The sequence below is a fragment of the Natator depressus genome, chromosome 2, assembly GCF_965152275.1.
Source record: "Natator depressus isolate rNatDep1 chromosome 2, rNatDep2.hap1, whole genome shotgun sequence".
Lineage (NCBI taxonomy): Eukaryota > Metazoa > Chordata > Testudines > Cheloniidae > Natator > Natator depressus.
The window spans coordinates 96,361,169-96,377,833 of NC_134235.1; the positions used below are offsets into that span (position 1 = coordinate 96,361,169).

A 16,665-nucleotide genomic window follows, 5' to 3' on the forward strand; every position below is an offset into this window, starting at 1 on the left:
ATTAAGAGACAGTTGAGATTGGGCCTACCATTTCTTGTTTCTCTACACCACACATTTTTAAGTAATTTGGGTATTTGGCAATCAACATCCTTTTTTGCCTCACATCAATGCATGTCATGATTTAGCTAACATATCTGGTCTGTGTCAAAGTTGTGTCTAATAACCTTACTAAACACTTTTAATTAAAAACAACAGTAAAATAAAATTAACAGTTCAGTTTTTCCAGGAACGAAATAGTGTTTCCCAGAACAGGCATTTATAATTTTTCATCTTGTCATTGATGAAAATAGAAGACAGACATGTGATTATGCTCCCTTCCTTATTTTTCCTGGCCCAAATTGAGGAGGACTGTTCCAACTGTTCCTGTTTAGAACATGTACATGTTCTTGAATTGTTAAAATATAATGAATGACACATTGAGAATGTTGCCACATAGTAAACATTCAAATAACGATTCCCCGTATCGACTTGAAATGCATGTTTGATATTTGATAAAGGGTGTGGAGTTTTTTGTTGCTAATATCCATACTTTGGTGACATCAACACTTCAAAAATAGCTGCACAACACTTATCTACCTGAGACAGAAACAACTTAGGGTCTTGTATTGGCACCCATCTCTGAAAGTTTCTTGCTGAGTACCGGATTTAATAATAATGGTAATATATGTATGTTAAACAGATATTGCCTTCATTTATATAAATAGCTCTTTAATTATTAAGTGGGCCTTTAACCTAAAATCTTCAAGTGCCCATAATATTCATTGCCTCAATACATCATGCAAATACTTTCCTATGCACTGAAAAGAAAAATATAATTTTAGACAAATCATGGCATTGTGATGCATGGGTGTTTGGCAGTGAGTGTATCTATATTTTGACTGGACTGTATTCTCTAAGTCCTCTTTTGCAAAATAGGAATTCAACCATAAATAGTTATTTCAAATAATCTCATTGTTTAAAAAATACAAATTTCATTTTTAATTTCTGAGATGTTGGAACATTAAGCAGACCACTCACTGTGATACATCTTTGCTTCAAATGCCATGATACAATCCAACAACCCATTATATTTCCTGACATTACACTACAGTGTGTCATTCTGTTAGTTCTCAGATAAACGGAAGTGACAGGGTTCAGTCCAAATTAATTTGGTGAGCTCAAGCAAGACAAATATTTTGCAAAAAAGAAAGCATTTAGTTACAGTTGGGAAAGATGAACCATGCAAACAGCAACCACTCTATGAATGTTTCCATGTATAGAAGTTTTTGCTGCCATTCAATCTCCAAAATACATATTTTAACTAGGGAAAAAATAAATAAACTTACCAAGTTAGCAAAAGTTTCAAACACTACTGCTAGTTTGGTTGCCCTTTTATATTATTGTGCCACGGGTAAGCATTATTATATTCAGAGCATTACAAACATATGTATAGAGAATATACAATTGCGTATTGTGCAACAAAGGGTTCACTGCACTCATTTGAGCTGATCTGAATTTATATTTCCCTCTAAATAAACTCAAGTAAACTACAGTGTACACCAAAGCTGTAAAATACTAGCAGAACTGGCTAATCAATTCAACATTTCTAATGCTATAATTTCTGATGCATCAGTCAAATTGTGATGTTTTAAGAACCTAACTAGAAAAGACAATGAGGAGTCCTTGTGGCACCTTAGAGACTAACAAATGTATTTGTTAGCACTACAAAAAGTAATTTTCCCTCTGTTGATATTCACCTCTTCTTGTCAACCATTGGAAATAGGCCACATCCACCCTAATTGAATTGGTCTCATTAGCACTGACCCCCCCGCCCCAACTCGATAAGGCAACTCCCATCTTTTAACGTGCTGTGTATTTATACCTGCCTACTGTATTTTCCACTCCATGCATCTGATGAAGTGGGTTATAGCCCATGAAAGCTTATGCCCGAATAAATGTGTTAGTCTCTAAGGAGCCACAAGGACTCCTTGTTGTTTTTGCTGATACGGCTACCCCTCTGTAACTAGAAAAGAAAGATCATCATCATCACTCCCATGACCACATTGGTCATTGGGGCACCATCATTGATGAGCAATCAACCAATTGTTTCCACCCCTGATGACTGTGTGTCAGTGCTTGAGTCTCCACGAAGTCCATTCCTGTCCACTCTTATGTTGTCAATCCATCTCTTCTTCTGTCTATCTCTTCTTCTCTTCCCCTATACTGTCCCTTGGAGGATGATCTTTGATAGGCCAGATGATCTTGCTTCTTTCCAGTCATCAGGAGGTCTTCATAAGACCCAGCACATTGGGTGATGATGTTGCAGACCTCTTCATTAGTGACTGCAGAGATAAAGGAAGAAGGAGGCATGCCTTGGGGCCCTATTTCACCCCAGGGTGTTCGCTACTTCCCACCACACAACACAGATGTAATGAGGTTTAGTGGTGTCCGTATAAAATAAGTAAGAACTACTAATTATTCCTCAAGAAAGGCTTTTAATGATTTTCGACTAAAATAACAGCATAAACAAAACAAGAAAAGGAAAACCAAAGACCAGCACTGAATAAGAATTAATACAAAAGGCAGATTATATTGAAGACAAGCGCAAGTACAAGTAATATTGTGGACCATTTGTGAGTTCCTGAATAGTGACTCTACATATGCTGGTCCTGGCAGGTTATAATAAAAGCCCTGAAGAAAAGCATAAGTAAAGCTATTATTCACCAGCCCTATATTCGTGGTGTCTTAAAGGCAACATAAAAGCTGATGAATGACAGCGCTACATGCATTTTCTAGAACTATGTAAAAGACAAGCAATAACACATGCAAAGCTATTATGCATCAGCCATCTATTATTGATTTTGTACTACAGTATCGATAAGACTATGATCAGTTCAGCTCGAGTGACCAGACTTCTTTACTCCATAGACTTACCCTGCATTTGTCCGAAAAATACGTTACCCTTCAGTTGGCCGTTTTCCGCCCTGGCCAGGTACAGACAGTCGAGAAGTGCACGTCCCTTCGGTTCAGGGGGTGTGGGTCAGGTACGACCGACAACACACACACACACTTCCGTGCCTTTGTCTTTTTATCTGGTCTGATGGCTGTGTTTTAGAACAGACCAACCAATCAGGGTGGGCCACATTGTTTATGTGGTTGCCCCAATTGTATAATTGATGCATATTTAATTTTTAGGCCTATTTATTTTCTGTAGCCAATTAGATTTTGAATGTGGGTAAATTTGGATTGATAAGTACATAGGACTCAGCATAAATCGCTATCTGGATGCCTCATTTCCTGACCACAAGTCACAAGCGTAAGCTTTATTTTTACAAGGCTTGCATTTTGCAGAATTCAGAGGTTTGAGGCCTAACATTTGCAATACTTCTATTTCGTTCAAGCTTGACAAGACAGTTGTTCAATTTATTCACAGTGACATGGTCAAAGTAGGAGATGCCCAGGATTTTATGGAAGTATCTCATCTGTACTACCTGTATTTTCTGTTCAAGTTCTGCCGTAAGGGTCCATGTTTCGCACACTTACAGGAAAATGGAGATGACCAATGCATGCAGCAGTTTCGATTCCAGAGAGATGTTTTTATTCTTCCAGATTGGCTTTAGCTTTGCTACTGCTACTGTTTGCCCAGTTCTTGCCAGAATTTCTGCTTTGATCCTTCATCAATGATGATTGCCTCCAAATAGTTGAACTGTTTCACTGTCTCCAGCTCTTGTCCACTGACAGTGATCTGTGAGCTGATCCCATCGCATTTGTTTGTCATCAGCTTGGTTTTCTCTGCACTGATTTCCATGCCGTATTTACAGAGGTTTCATCCAATCATTTCACAAGGTTGGCAAGTTCATGTTTGCTGCCTATCAGGCCATCAATGTCATCAGCGAACCAAAGATTTGAGATTGTTCACCCCCAGTACTGACTGTGTATGTGAGATCTTCTAGGGCATCAGTCATTATGCGCTTCAAGTAGATGTTGAACAGTGTGGGCAAAAGAAGGCAGCCTTGCCGGACTCCAACAGTGGTGTGAAACCACTCTCCTATTGTGCCATTGACGAGAACTGCACTACTGGCCTTGGCATACCGTTGTTTAATGGTAAGAATAAACTTACAATCAGCATTGTACTTCTTCATGGTTTCCCAGAGAGCTTCATGCCATACTCTGTCAAACGTCTTCTTGAAGTCAACAAAGACATTGTAGATGTCCTGTTAGTGTTGTATGTACTTCTCACATTGAACACGAAGATTGAAAATCTGTTCTGTAGCACTTCTTCCAGCATGAAAGCCAGCCTATTCTTCAGCGATGATATTCTCTGCTTGTGGCTTCAATCTCTTCAATATGACTTTCAACATCACTTGACTGGGATGGCTAATTAAGCTTATGGTCTGTAATTTTGGCACAATTGAAGGTTGCCTTTCCTTGGCAGAGTGTTGATTAGTGACTGTGTCCATGTGGAGGGTGAGACAGTGTATCCCATAAGGCTTTATGGAAATATGCTTATGAATGTTCGTATGGCATAACTGAAATATATTTTATGCTACATATGCCATGTAACATATCTCTGTAAAGGTTATGATCTATTGAATCTATTATTCCTATTTGTATGCATGTATCATTTTTTTATTCAAAGTTGTGAATACTGGCTGTGTACTTGCTTGATTTTTAAGTAGCCTTATTAAAGCATTTGGTCAGCTTCTTTAGAAAGGAATTTGCAAGTTAAGTGCCCAATCAAGAAGCACTTAACACACAATGGATCTTAGAAGGCTCCAATACACATAAGAAGTCTACATGAGGACGTTCAAGGTAGCATGTGGACAATGGCTGCTGCCTGTAAAAACTGAGTCATGCATGGACATGTGACTTGCCCATGTGACTCCAAAACTCCATCTTGGAGCTGGAATTTATTTAAAGTCTATTTAAACTCCTGGGAGACCCCTCCATTTTGTCTTCAGCTGGCTAAAGAGATAGCCTCTCCATCCCTAAGGATACCTGAAAGAAACTGGAACAAAGGAGAGTAACTACAGGGGGTGTGAGCTATTGCTAGACCCAGACTAGAAGGACACTAGTCTGTAAAAGGAAGCTTACTGGAATTCCTCTGACGGTGAGGTTTTTATCTATATTCAGTTTTCCTACTGTATTAGACATAGACTTGCCTGTTCTATTTTATTTTACTTGGTAATTCACTTTGTTCTGTCTGTTACTACATGGAACCACTTAAATCCTACTTTCTGTATTTAATAAAATCACTTCTTACTTATTAATTAACCCAGAGTATGCATTAATACTTGGCGGGGGGGGGAGAGGAGTAAGGTTGTGCAGCTGTGCATATATCTCTATCAGTGTTGTAGAGGACGAACAATTTATGAGTTTACCTTCTATAAGCTTTTTACAGGCTAAAACAGATTTATTTGGGGTTTGGACGCCATTGGGAGTTGGGCATCTGAGTGTTAAAGACAGGAACACTTCTTAAGCTGCTTTCAGTTAAGTCTAACAAATTTATTTGAGCATAAGCTTTCATGGGCTAAAGCCCACTTCATCAGATGCATGCAGTGGAAAATACAGAAAATATATATCTTCACACACACACACACACACACACACACACACAGAGAGAACATGAAAAAATGGGGGTTGCCATATCAACTCTTAACGAGACTAATCAATTAAGGTGGGCTATTATCAGCAGGAGAAAAAAAAAGTTTGTAGTGACAATCAGGATGACCCATTTCAAACAGCTGACAAGAGGTGTAAGTAACAGTAGGGGGAAAATTAGCATGGGGAAATAGTTTTTACTTAGTGTAATGACTCATGCACTCCAAGTATTTATTCAAGGCTAATTTAATGGTGTCCAGTTTGCAGATTAATTCCAGTTCTGCTGTTTCTTGTTGGAGTCTGTAGCCCTTGAGGAACTCCACCATGATTTCAATAATTTCCATCCCACCATCAACCTCAGCCTCGACAAGTCCACACAAGAGATCCATTTCCTGGAGACTACAATGCTAATAAGTGATGATCACATAACCACCACGCTATCCCAGAAATCTACTGACCTCTATACTTACCTACATGCCTCCAGCTTTCATCCAGACCACACCACAAGATCCGTTGTCTACAGCCAAGCTCTACGATACAACCGCATTTGCTCCAACCCCTCAGACAGAGACAAACACCTACAAGATCTCTATCAAGCATTCTTACAATGACAATACCCACCTGCTGAATTGAAGAAACAGATTGAAAGAGCCAGAAGAGTACCCAGAAGTCATCTACTACAGGACAGGCCCAACAAAGAAAGTAACAGAACGCCACTAGCCATTACCTTCAGCCTCCAACTAAAACCTCTCCAACGCATCATCAAGGATCTACAACCTATCCTGAAGGACGATCCCTCACTATCACAGATCTTGGGAGACAGGCCAGTCCTCGCTTACAGACATCCCCCCAACCTGAAGCAAATACTCACCAACAACCACACACCACACACCAAAAATACTCACCCAGGAACCTATCCTTGCAACAAAGCCCATTGCCAACTCTGTCCACATATCTATTCAAGGGACACCATCTTAGGACCTAATCACATCAGCCACACTATCAGAGGCTCATTCACCTGCACACCTACCAATGTGATATATGCCATCATGTGCCAGCAATGCCCCTCTGCCATGTACATTGGCCAAACCGGACAGTCTCTACACAAAAGAATAAATGGACACAAATCAGACGTCAAGAATTTTAACATTCAAAAACCAGTCGGAGAACACTTCAACCTCCCTGGTCACTCAGTTACAGACCTAAAAGTCACAATTCTTCAACAAAAAAAACTTCAAAACCAGACTCCAACGAGAAACAGCAGAACTGGAATTAATCTGCAAACTGGACACCATTAAATTAGGCTTGAATAAAGACAAGGAGTGGATGAGTCATTACACTTGTCATAAATATAAAGGGAAGGGTAAACCCCTTTAAAATCCCTCCTGGCCAGAGGAAAAATCCTCTAACCTGTAAAGGGTTAAGAAGCTAAAGGTAACCTTGCTGGCACCTGACCAAAATGACCAATGAGGAGACAAGATACTTTCAAAAGCTGGGAGGAGGGAGAGAAACAAAGGGTCTGTGTGTCTGTCTATATGCTGCTTTTGCTGGGGATAGACCAGGAATGGAGTCTTAGAACTTTAGTAAGTAATCTAGCTAGGTATGCGTTAGATTATGATTTCTTTAAATGGCTGAGAAAAGAATTGTGCTGAATAGAATGACTATTTCTGTCTGTGTGTCTTTTTTGTAACTTAAGGTTTTGCCTAGAGGGATTCTCTATGTTTTGAATCTAATTACCCTGTAAGGTATCTACCATCCTGATTTTACAGAGGTGATTCCTTTACTTCTATCTAATTCTATTTCTATTAAAAGTCTTCTTGTAAGAAAACTGAATGTTTTTTCATTGTTCTCAGATCCAAGGGTTTGGGTCTGTGGTCACCTATGCAAATTGGTGAGGATTTTTACCAAACCTTTTCCAGGAAGTGGGGTGCAAGGGTTGGGAGGATTTTGGGGGGAAAGACGTGTCCAAACTGCGTTTCCCAGTAAACCCAGTTAGAGTTTGGTGGTGGCAGTGGATATTCCAAGGACAAAGGATAAAATTAATTTGTACCTTGGGGAAGTTTTAACCTAAGCTGGTAAAAGTAAGCTTAGGAGGTTTTCATGCAGGTCCCCACATCTGTACCCTAGAGTTCAGAGTGGGGGAGGAACCTTGACAACACTAAGTAAAAACTATTTCCCCATGCTAATTTTATTAGAGTATAAGCTTTTGTGGGCTACAGCCCACTTCATTGGATGCATAGAATGGAACATATAGAAGATATATATATATACCCACACACATACAGAGAAGGTGGAAGTTACCATACAAACTGTAAGAGGCTAATTAATTAAGATGAGCTATTATCAGCAGGAGAAAAAAAAACTTTTGTCGTGATAATCAAGATGGCTGATTTAGACAGTTGACAAGAAGGTGTGAGGATATTTAACATAGGGAAATAGATTCAATATGTGTAATGACCCAGCTGCTCCCAGTCTCTATTCAAACCCAAGTTAATGGTATCTAGTATGCATATTAATTCAAGCTCAGCAGTTTCTCTTTGGAGTCTGTTTCTGAAGCTTTTCTGTTGCAAAATTGCCACCCTTCAATCTTTTACTGAGTGGCCAGAGAGGTTGAAGTGTTCTCCCTCCGGTTTTTGAATGTTATGATTCCTGATGTCAGATTTGTGTCCATTTATTCTTTTGCATAGAGACTATCCGGTTTGGCCAATGTACATGGCAGAGGGGCATTGCTGGCACATGATGGCATATATCACATTGGTAGATGTGCAGGTGGCTAATGTGATTAGGTCCTATGATAGTGTCACTTGAATAAATAAGTGGACAGAGTTGGCATCGGGCTTTGTTGCAAGGATAGGTGCCAGCAATGAAATCAGTTAAGTCTACAGCTTTGGGGCACGTGGTTCAGACCCTGGGTCAGTGTTGGAGCAGACTGGCTCAACAAGACAGGGTGCTGGAGTCCCAAGCTGGCAGGGAAATCAGGGGCAGAAGTAGTCTTGGCACATCAGTTGGCAGCCCCCCAGGGGTTTCTGTGATCCAACCCATCACAGAGGGCCACTCACCTGTCTTCCAGATCTTGTTGCAGATCTTGGTGAGTACATCTAGTATGATTTCTCCTCCGAATTTCATCAGTTTGGCTGGAATGTTGTCAATACCTGTAGCCTTTCTGTTCTTGAGTGTTTTCACAGCTGTATTGGAAAGTCATCCTCCTCTGTTGAATCTGGGCTGTCTAGGACACTAGGATCTCCATTTGTCTGGTGGTTATATAGATCAGAGCAGTAGTTTGTCCACGTATTTATGATGTCCCTTTCTTCTGTAAGACTGTTTCCTTCTTTGTCTTGAATTGTGTTAGCTTTTAGAACAAAGCATTTAGAACAAAGCTAACGCAATTCAAGAAAAGAAAGATACAAGCTGTTAAATGTTCAATACACATTCCTTACCTTTACTTCATTGGCACCAATTAACCCTCATGCACCATTTTTCCTACAACTTCAGGATGCCTGCATAAAGTAGATATCTGAGATGAAGAATTCATTATTTTGGGCCATTTGGACCAGAATTTTATAAGTAAGAATGTCACACATTCACCACCTCTACCAGATTACAGAAGTTTGATTCTAAATATTGACATTGTTTTTTTTTAAAATTATTAATCATGTTTATTACAATAGTGCCTAAGGGACAACCAAAAATGGGACTCCTAATGTACTAGGTAGCATACACACACACAGTAGCAGATGCTCCCTGACCCAAAAAGCTTACAGTCTAAGGGCTAGTCTATACGAACAATTAGACTCTGCTAAGATGCAGTGTGAAATTACTCCTCAATAGCCTGCCAGTCTATCTATCCACATGCAACCTGTTGACATGCATTAGCAGTTCATTAATGAATGTTGATTTAGTCCCATTTCTAAGAGGACTCCATGTGCTCCAAGGAACTGTTAATGCATGTCAGTAGGGTGCACATAGGCAGTTAGACTGCAGCAGGCTAATGTGCAGTAATTTCATAACCCTGTTTGCCATCGTCTAATTGTTCATGTAAACAATCCCTAAATATATAAGAGAAACACGGTATAGGGAAAGAGTAGGACACATAAGTAGAGTAACCAATATGATTGGCATGTTATTTCCATGATTTTTTGCGGGGAGGGGGTAATTAGGAGCCCCAATAGGAGGGAATAAAAATAAATGGAAAGTAAAGGGAAGGAGGTCGGGTGAACAAGACCGGACAGAAGAGGCTAAAAGGGGCAGGTGTGGAGTGAAGCTAAGGTGAAGAGAATGTGAGGGGATGGAGGGAGAGTGTTGGAGCAAACAGCCAATCAGCACAGGAGAGAAAAACCCTAGTCAAAATTGTAGAAAGTTCTTGACTGTCCAAAAGTTCCTGCTTCAGCTGCTTTAGCAGCTGCTCTGACAGGCTGGAGCCTCTGGTCATATAAAATAGGGGAATGGTGAGGGAGGGCTGACCTGGGTCCTAGTGCCCCCCTAACATGGGTCTCTCCTGCACAGTTTCTCCTCATAAACTGATTGAGGAGAAAGTATGAAAATCCCTATACCAGGAGTGAACTTGTATTGTGAGCTAATAACACTGAGGATATTTTAATGAAATACTTGGTATCAAGTAGTGGGATGAAGATATACTGTCATGATATGCTATGCACAAAAAATAATCCTTTATAAAAAATAATCTTTCCTATCTCCCCCACCCCCCCACTATAAAATAGTAGATTTTCAAGTAGTCTTGAAAACACCCCTTTGGAAATCTGAGTAGGAAGATAACAGCTGTGTGATTTCACCAGAGCTAATACCTGACCTGCTAGTGTGTGCCGCTAGTTTTATGCTACTTGGTTTGTATTTGAACTACACATAGGATTGTCTCAACCAGTGAATCAGTTGAAGAACATTAATAAAAGGTAATATCACAGAGCTTTTCATATATTTTAATCATTGCTTTAGCAAGTACTCCTGCACAATGAATAATTGAGAGAGATACCAAGGAGAGGATACTAGAAAGGAACTGAAAAACAAAATTCTGATTCAGACTCTAATACATTAGTATCATGCACGAAAACATTATGTTACCTGATTGAACACTGATTTGAGATGGCTCAACACAAACAAATCTAGTATTCTAAAGCCCCTGAGGGATTTTATCAAATGCAGATCACTGAGCCAGCAGATCATAACATCTTTAAAAGCCTTCATGATCTATTTATGTTACTTTAGAGCAATTACAGTCAAGTTGTGCCAACGTGGCTGCTCTCTATGGATACTGCATTTTAATGCTTGACAAAATTATGCAATTCATTGAAGGAAATAAATACTGCCTGTTTACAATATCAAGTTTCTTATGGTTTAATCATCATTCTTGGTTTCCTTTTCTTATTATTGTTGATACTTGCATTCTTTCAACTGAAATTTAAACTGTTTAAAAAAACCTCACTGATATGAAATTACAGTCTCAAAAAGTGTTTTTGACTGGATAATAAACCCCTCAAAATAGGGATTTATGGCCCAATCCTGCAAATCTGTAGTCATGCAAGCAGATCTTACTGACTGCAGTGTGACTGTTACGTGAGTAAAGGTTTGCAGGATCATAACCTTTCAATGAAATTGCTAATGTGACCTTCATTTTTTATTTATTTTCACCTTTAAAAGTGTGCCTATCACTACAGCTACATAGTTCCATAATCAGGTTGTTAGTGTAAGTACTCTGACCCCAGAAAAGCTCAATCTTATATTGAAAGCACTGAAGGCAATCAGACTACTCTCATGCTAGAAGTTAACCACTTATGAATTTTTTATTGGACTAGCTCAAGTGTTTTGCTCACACCTTGGAAGGATCAAGCCCTTATTTATTTTATATTTACACGATGGTAGCACCCAGATTTTGACCATGTTGTGCTAGGTACTGTGCAACCACAGAGGCAGATGGGGTCCAAAGAGCTTAAAAAGAAAATGCGAAACTTGCCAATAAGTCAATATTATCTAACTGGTATCCACATTTCTACAAGGATGCTGAAAATTTGGAGGGGATGCAGATAAGTATCACGATGATTCAAGGGCTGGACAATATGTCTTACAGTGAGACACTTGGATCTCAATCGGTTTAGTTTATCAAAAGCAGATTGAGATCTGACTTGATTATGGTGTACAAATACCTTCATAGCAAGAAGAGCACAGGTACTAAAGGACTCTAATCAATGGAGAAAGGCATAATAAGAACTAATGGCTGGAAGGTGAAACCAGACAAATTTAAATTAAAAATGAAGCACAACTTTTTAAAAGTGAGGGTGGTTAACCATAGAAACAAACCCCCACAGGAAGTGTGAATGCTCCATCTCTTGAAGTCTTTCTGGAAGTTATGCTTTAGTCAGACAAAAAACAAGGGTATCTGTAACTGGGTGAAATTCTCTACCCTCTATAATGCAGTACATCAGACTTGGTGTTCCAATGGTCTCTTCTGGTCTTAACACTATATTAACATATACACTGGTATAAATGATGTCAGAGTCCTGCTCACACTGCATAAAAAAATTACTGGAAGACAACATACAAGATAGGAAAAAAACATTTCATTTTTATATCATCTGATGGGACAAAGACTGAGCCATAAATATGTTCTCATCACACACAAGACAGGACTATTAAAAGGAACAGTAGGGACAAATGGAGTCCTATATAGTAGCATTGAAGGAAAGGGAGGCTATAAAATGAAACAAACACAGCTTTCTAGTGCAAGTGAGGACTATTGAAGGAACATAGGAAATTGAAGGATGGATGGGAGCCAGGATAATCATTTCACTTCATTCCTCTTTTAAGCATGGCAGTGAGATGTGCTCTTCTGGAGATTCTTCTAAAAATATCCTTAAAGTATCTGTTTAATGGAGTTACCTCACATCCTGGAAGAGCTCTACTGAATATTCAATATTTCAATATATTGAAAATGTTTCCCAGTGAGTATTAAAAACAGATTGGTTTTTAATCTGAAGACCAGAGCTTGAGGGAGATGCTGCTGCTGTTTTTCTAGTTACAAACTATTAACATGTATCTTTAGGAGAAATGGACACACACACACACACACACAATGTGATGAATTATCCAACACCTAAATAAAACTTTGCTTCAACCAATCTGAAAGTAATTGTATATTCTTTCTAAAGGTGAGAGGAAAAGCAAGTATGACAAGCTGGATTTTTTTCTAACCTCCTTTCTCTTTTCCATTTTAGGCCAACCTTATACAATTCACCTTCTTTTCTGTGTTGCCAGCCTTCTTTGGCAGATAGCAGCACTTTTAACAAAGTGCTTGAAATAATCAGCAGAAGGGGTGAGTCACTGCAACACTACTTTTTTCTTAACCCACTGGAAACTGGAATAGAGTTCTTGTCAAGTAAACTCCAGAATTTGTAATGTTGGGGTTGATTTAAAAGTTGCTGTAATCACTTGTAAGGCAACAACCACATCTTCTTCAGATACAGTATAGAACTTACCTTACCAGAACTTTGAAGCTTAGAGGTTTCCATTGCTTTATGACAGGAAAGCCATGCTTTTCAGTCCTGCTTTGTCTTTAATATAGGTAGTACCACTACTGCAGTTCCCCTACTGCCATCATTTCTGTGCTTAACGCTCGTGTGTTACATAGGCATTGCCATACTGGGGAAAAAACAGTGATCTCTCTAGTCCCATATGCTATCTTTGTGGCCTATACTGCATGTTTCAGAGAAAGAAGGTGGGGTAGAAGCAAGTTCTCTGGACTGAATTCTCATGCTATGAATAACCCTGAGTAAATAGGTTTCGGCAGGACATCTCTGCAGGACTTTGGCTTAGGATGGTCAAGATAGATGTGTTCATGTCAAGTACAGAGCACCAGCACAGTAGCTGTGAACCTCCTCCTTCCCCTCCCTCCCTCCACCCCTTCCCACCCTGTGGAAATAGCATTGGTACACATACCCCAGTGTACACATTTGGTTTGATCATATCTTCTTAGTATATGTTCCATTCTATGCATCCGATGAAGTGGGCTGTAGCCCACGAAAGCCTACGCGCTAATAAACGTGTTAGTCTCTAAGGTGCCAAAAGTACTCCTGTTCTTTTTGCGGCTACAGACTAACACAGCTGCTACTCTGAAACCTTTTCTCTTCTTATATCTTTTGACTCTTAATGCATGATTCTGTGTAGGACTCCACTCTTTTCATTGTTGGAGATATTATTTAACACTACGTTTTTTGAAAGATTCAATCATTAGCTATAATACATGTTTCTTTAAAAAAAACCAAAACCTTATTCAGGTCCAATGGTGCTAGAATGTAAGTTCTCTTCATTTTAGTATAGGTATTGATTTTCTTATTGAATTTCTTTTGACTTTTCCCCCAATTATATTAAGTTTTCTCACCAATTACTTTGAAAATTTCTTTACCATTATTAATAATCAGATTTGTTTGTACACATCAGTCACAATGGAATCAAAGAGGCAGGTACGTTATGAGGAAGGTTAAATCTATTGTAATATGAGGTATAGTCTATTTTACCTTTTTTTCATTTCAATAGAAAAGTATTTCCTTTGAGTTGTTCTTTAGATGATGCTCTCGTTTAATGATTATGGCCATTTCTGTTCTTTAAGTACACACACTAATAATAAAAATGAATTCCTCACACATTTGTGTGCATAGTATATTAAGCTAGCAGATCTGTTCTTTTATTTTTATTTCCAAAATGTGACCAACTTTTCATGATAAATACTTATTTTGATGTGGCTTAGATTTTGAATGGCCCTAATCTCTTTATGGTAGAAGTTTATTGAATGTTATACCTTTTTCTTCTCAACTGAGTATGATAATTAAAAGGGTTATTTTTTGAAACTGTGAAAAGTATTCCTGCTAGGATTCCAATTTATTATTTGTTGAACAATCTTCCATTGCGATATTTAGCCTATTTTTCTGCTTTGTGCCATCTTCATCTGATCTTGGGTCTTCTGAGATGAAGGAAGCAAGTATCTTCAGAAATGACACTGTAAAACACAGTTGTGGGGTTGACCTTCATACAGGCTGAAAGACTGGTTCCTTGGGTGCCTCAGTGTCAGGCACTGATTTTGTTTTATCTGTTTTAATATTTTCATTAAAATAAGTGAAAAGCGTTTGAAGAAGTTTTTAAACACCCGCTTTCTTCCAATGCAGTATAAAATTCTACCCACTTATTCAAATCAATATTAAATGCCCCTCTGGAAAACAAAAGAACCAATTTCAGTGCTCAAGGAAATAACAAACTCATACACATACTGGAGAAAGCACAACATTGATAGCTATTGCTCGAGATTCCCTACAGAGTTCTATTAACACATCTCAGCCCTGACTTTCAGCACTCCTTCCTTATTGAAATATTGCACCTCTTTTTACCCACTTTGTCAATTGGTGCTATTTGACATGGTGGCTTTATGCTGGGGGGAAATACGGATTAGGACAAAATCATACTTGTTTCCCAGCCCTATTTCTCCTTCATCTACCTACTGTCAGAACATGATTTTTGTTCGTTTGCTTTAAGAACTGAACTTTTATTCAGCTATGGATAATCAGTCATGTAGAATAAGTCTCAGTAACAGTGCTGCTTCTCTATGCAATAGAATGGCAGCACTTCAAAGCTACACACCTGGAACCAGAGCACTACCTGAATAGTATGCTCCACATAGTAGGTATATTTGTTGAACTCAAAATATTGTACACAAAGATGAGGTAAGTTACTTGCGAAAAGTAAAATTTTCAAGAGCACCTAAAGTAATTTAGGAACCTAAACCCTAAGACTCCAAGGGGATGTTTAAACTGCAGCTGGGAAGTGCGATTCCCAGTGCAGATTGACAGAATCTCACTAGCTCAACTCAAGCCAACATTCTAAACATAGAAATGTGAAAGTTGCAACATGGGCTTGGGCTAGCCACCTGAGTCCAAGCCTCCCTGACTTCCTGAGTCTGAACTTGAATATCACACTGCTATTAGCACACTAGCTTCAGCTGACCTAGCATGAGTCTGTCTAGCATGAGTCTGGGGAAAGGATACCTCCGTGGTTTGAGCATTGGCCTGCTAAACCCAGGGTTGTGAGTTCAATCCTTGAGGGGGCCATTTAGGGATTGGTCCTGCTTTGAGCAGAGGGTTGGACTAGATGACCTCCTGAGGTCCCTTCCAACCCTGATATTCTATGATACCGAAGCTGGCAATCACACCTCTTATCTGCAGTGTAGACATATATTAAGGAGCCCAAATCTCAACATCCTTCACTTTCAATTCATTATTAACACTGAAGAAAACAGAGCACTGCCTTGAGTTAATCTGTATTCCTCCTACAAGAAATAGAGGAATACAGATTAACCCGAAGGAGTGGTAGTATTTTCATGGTGTGAACTTCATTTTAATTATATTTCAAACATTCCCTCCTCAAAAGTTTCTACTGGAGGTTTATTAAATGCAAGAATCAAACATCTGTCTTGATTTGTAAATAAATGAACCTCTATGCCTCAAGAGTCATTAACAAAATTATTTGTTTTATTTTAATATGAACCTGCAGCAGTTTGAGCTGCAAAAGGGCACCTCAAATTAATCTAGACTTTTTTTTCTTGCAGTGACACAGCACAGAAGAAACTATCAGAGCAGAACCCAGAATTCGGGACAAAATATAAAGAGCTTGGAAGTGACTGTTGTTTCAACTCAACTTCTGAAAGATTTGTATTGCTGGCTCTGTGAATCAATATACTCAATATAGCTTCAGCAGTACCTGAAGTAATGATTAAATCTGTAAAATGATAAAGTTTGTAAAGTCAAGTCATTCAAGATAAAGCAAGTAACCACCAAAGACACAAAGGAAAGTTGATATAGTGGTAAGTAAAAAATGTCGCAGGATAACTAAATACAGTAATATTTGAAGTGAATGCCTTCATTTTCTAATGAACATTTTCCTTCTAAACAAATGGCAAATGCAAGGAAAGTCATCATTTTGCCAACATCACCTACCCAAGTAGTCCACTCCAACCCATGCCATAAGAGCCTGTGGTTCTGCTACCCTGAAATCTCTAGTTTCTTTGCCCTTCAGCATAACCAGGATTGATAA

At 38.9% G+C, this 16,665-nt stretch overlaps 1 long non-coding RNA gene across 1 annotated transcript in view; it reads left to right on the plus strand.

Annotated features, from left to right (window-relative positions):
• LOC141981472 (uncharacterized) overlaps nucleotides 1-16,301 on the plus strand; it is a 39,618-nt gene extending 23,317 nt beyond the window's left edge. Inside the window, exons 2-3 of the long non-coding RNA XR_012637791.1 lie at nucleotides 12,804-12,901; nucleotides 16,181-16,301. This is a non-coding gene — a long non-coding RNA (uncharacterized LOC141981472). The remainder of the gene's footprint in view (nucleotides 1-12,803; nucleotides 12,902-16,180) is intronic.
• The last annotated feature ends 364 nt before the right edge of the window (nucleotides 16,302-16,665 follow it).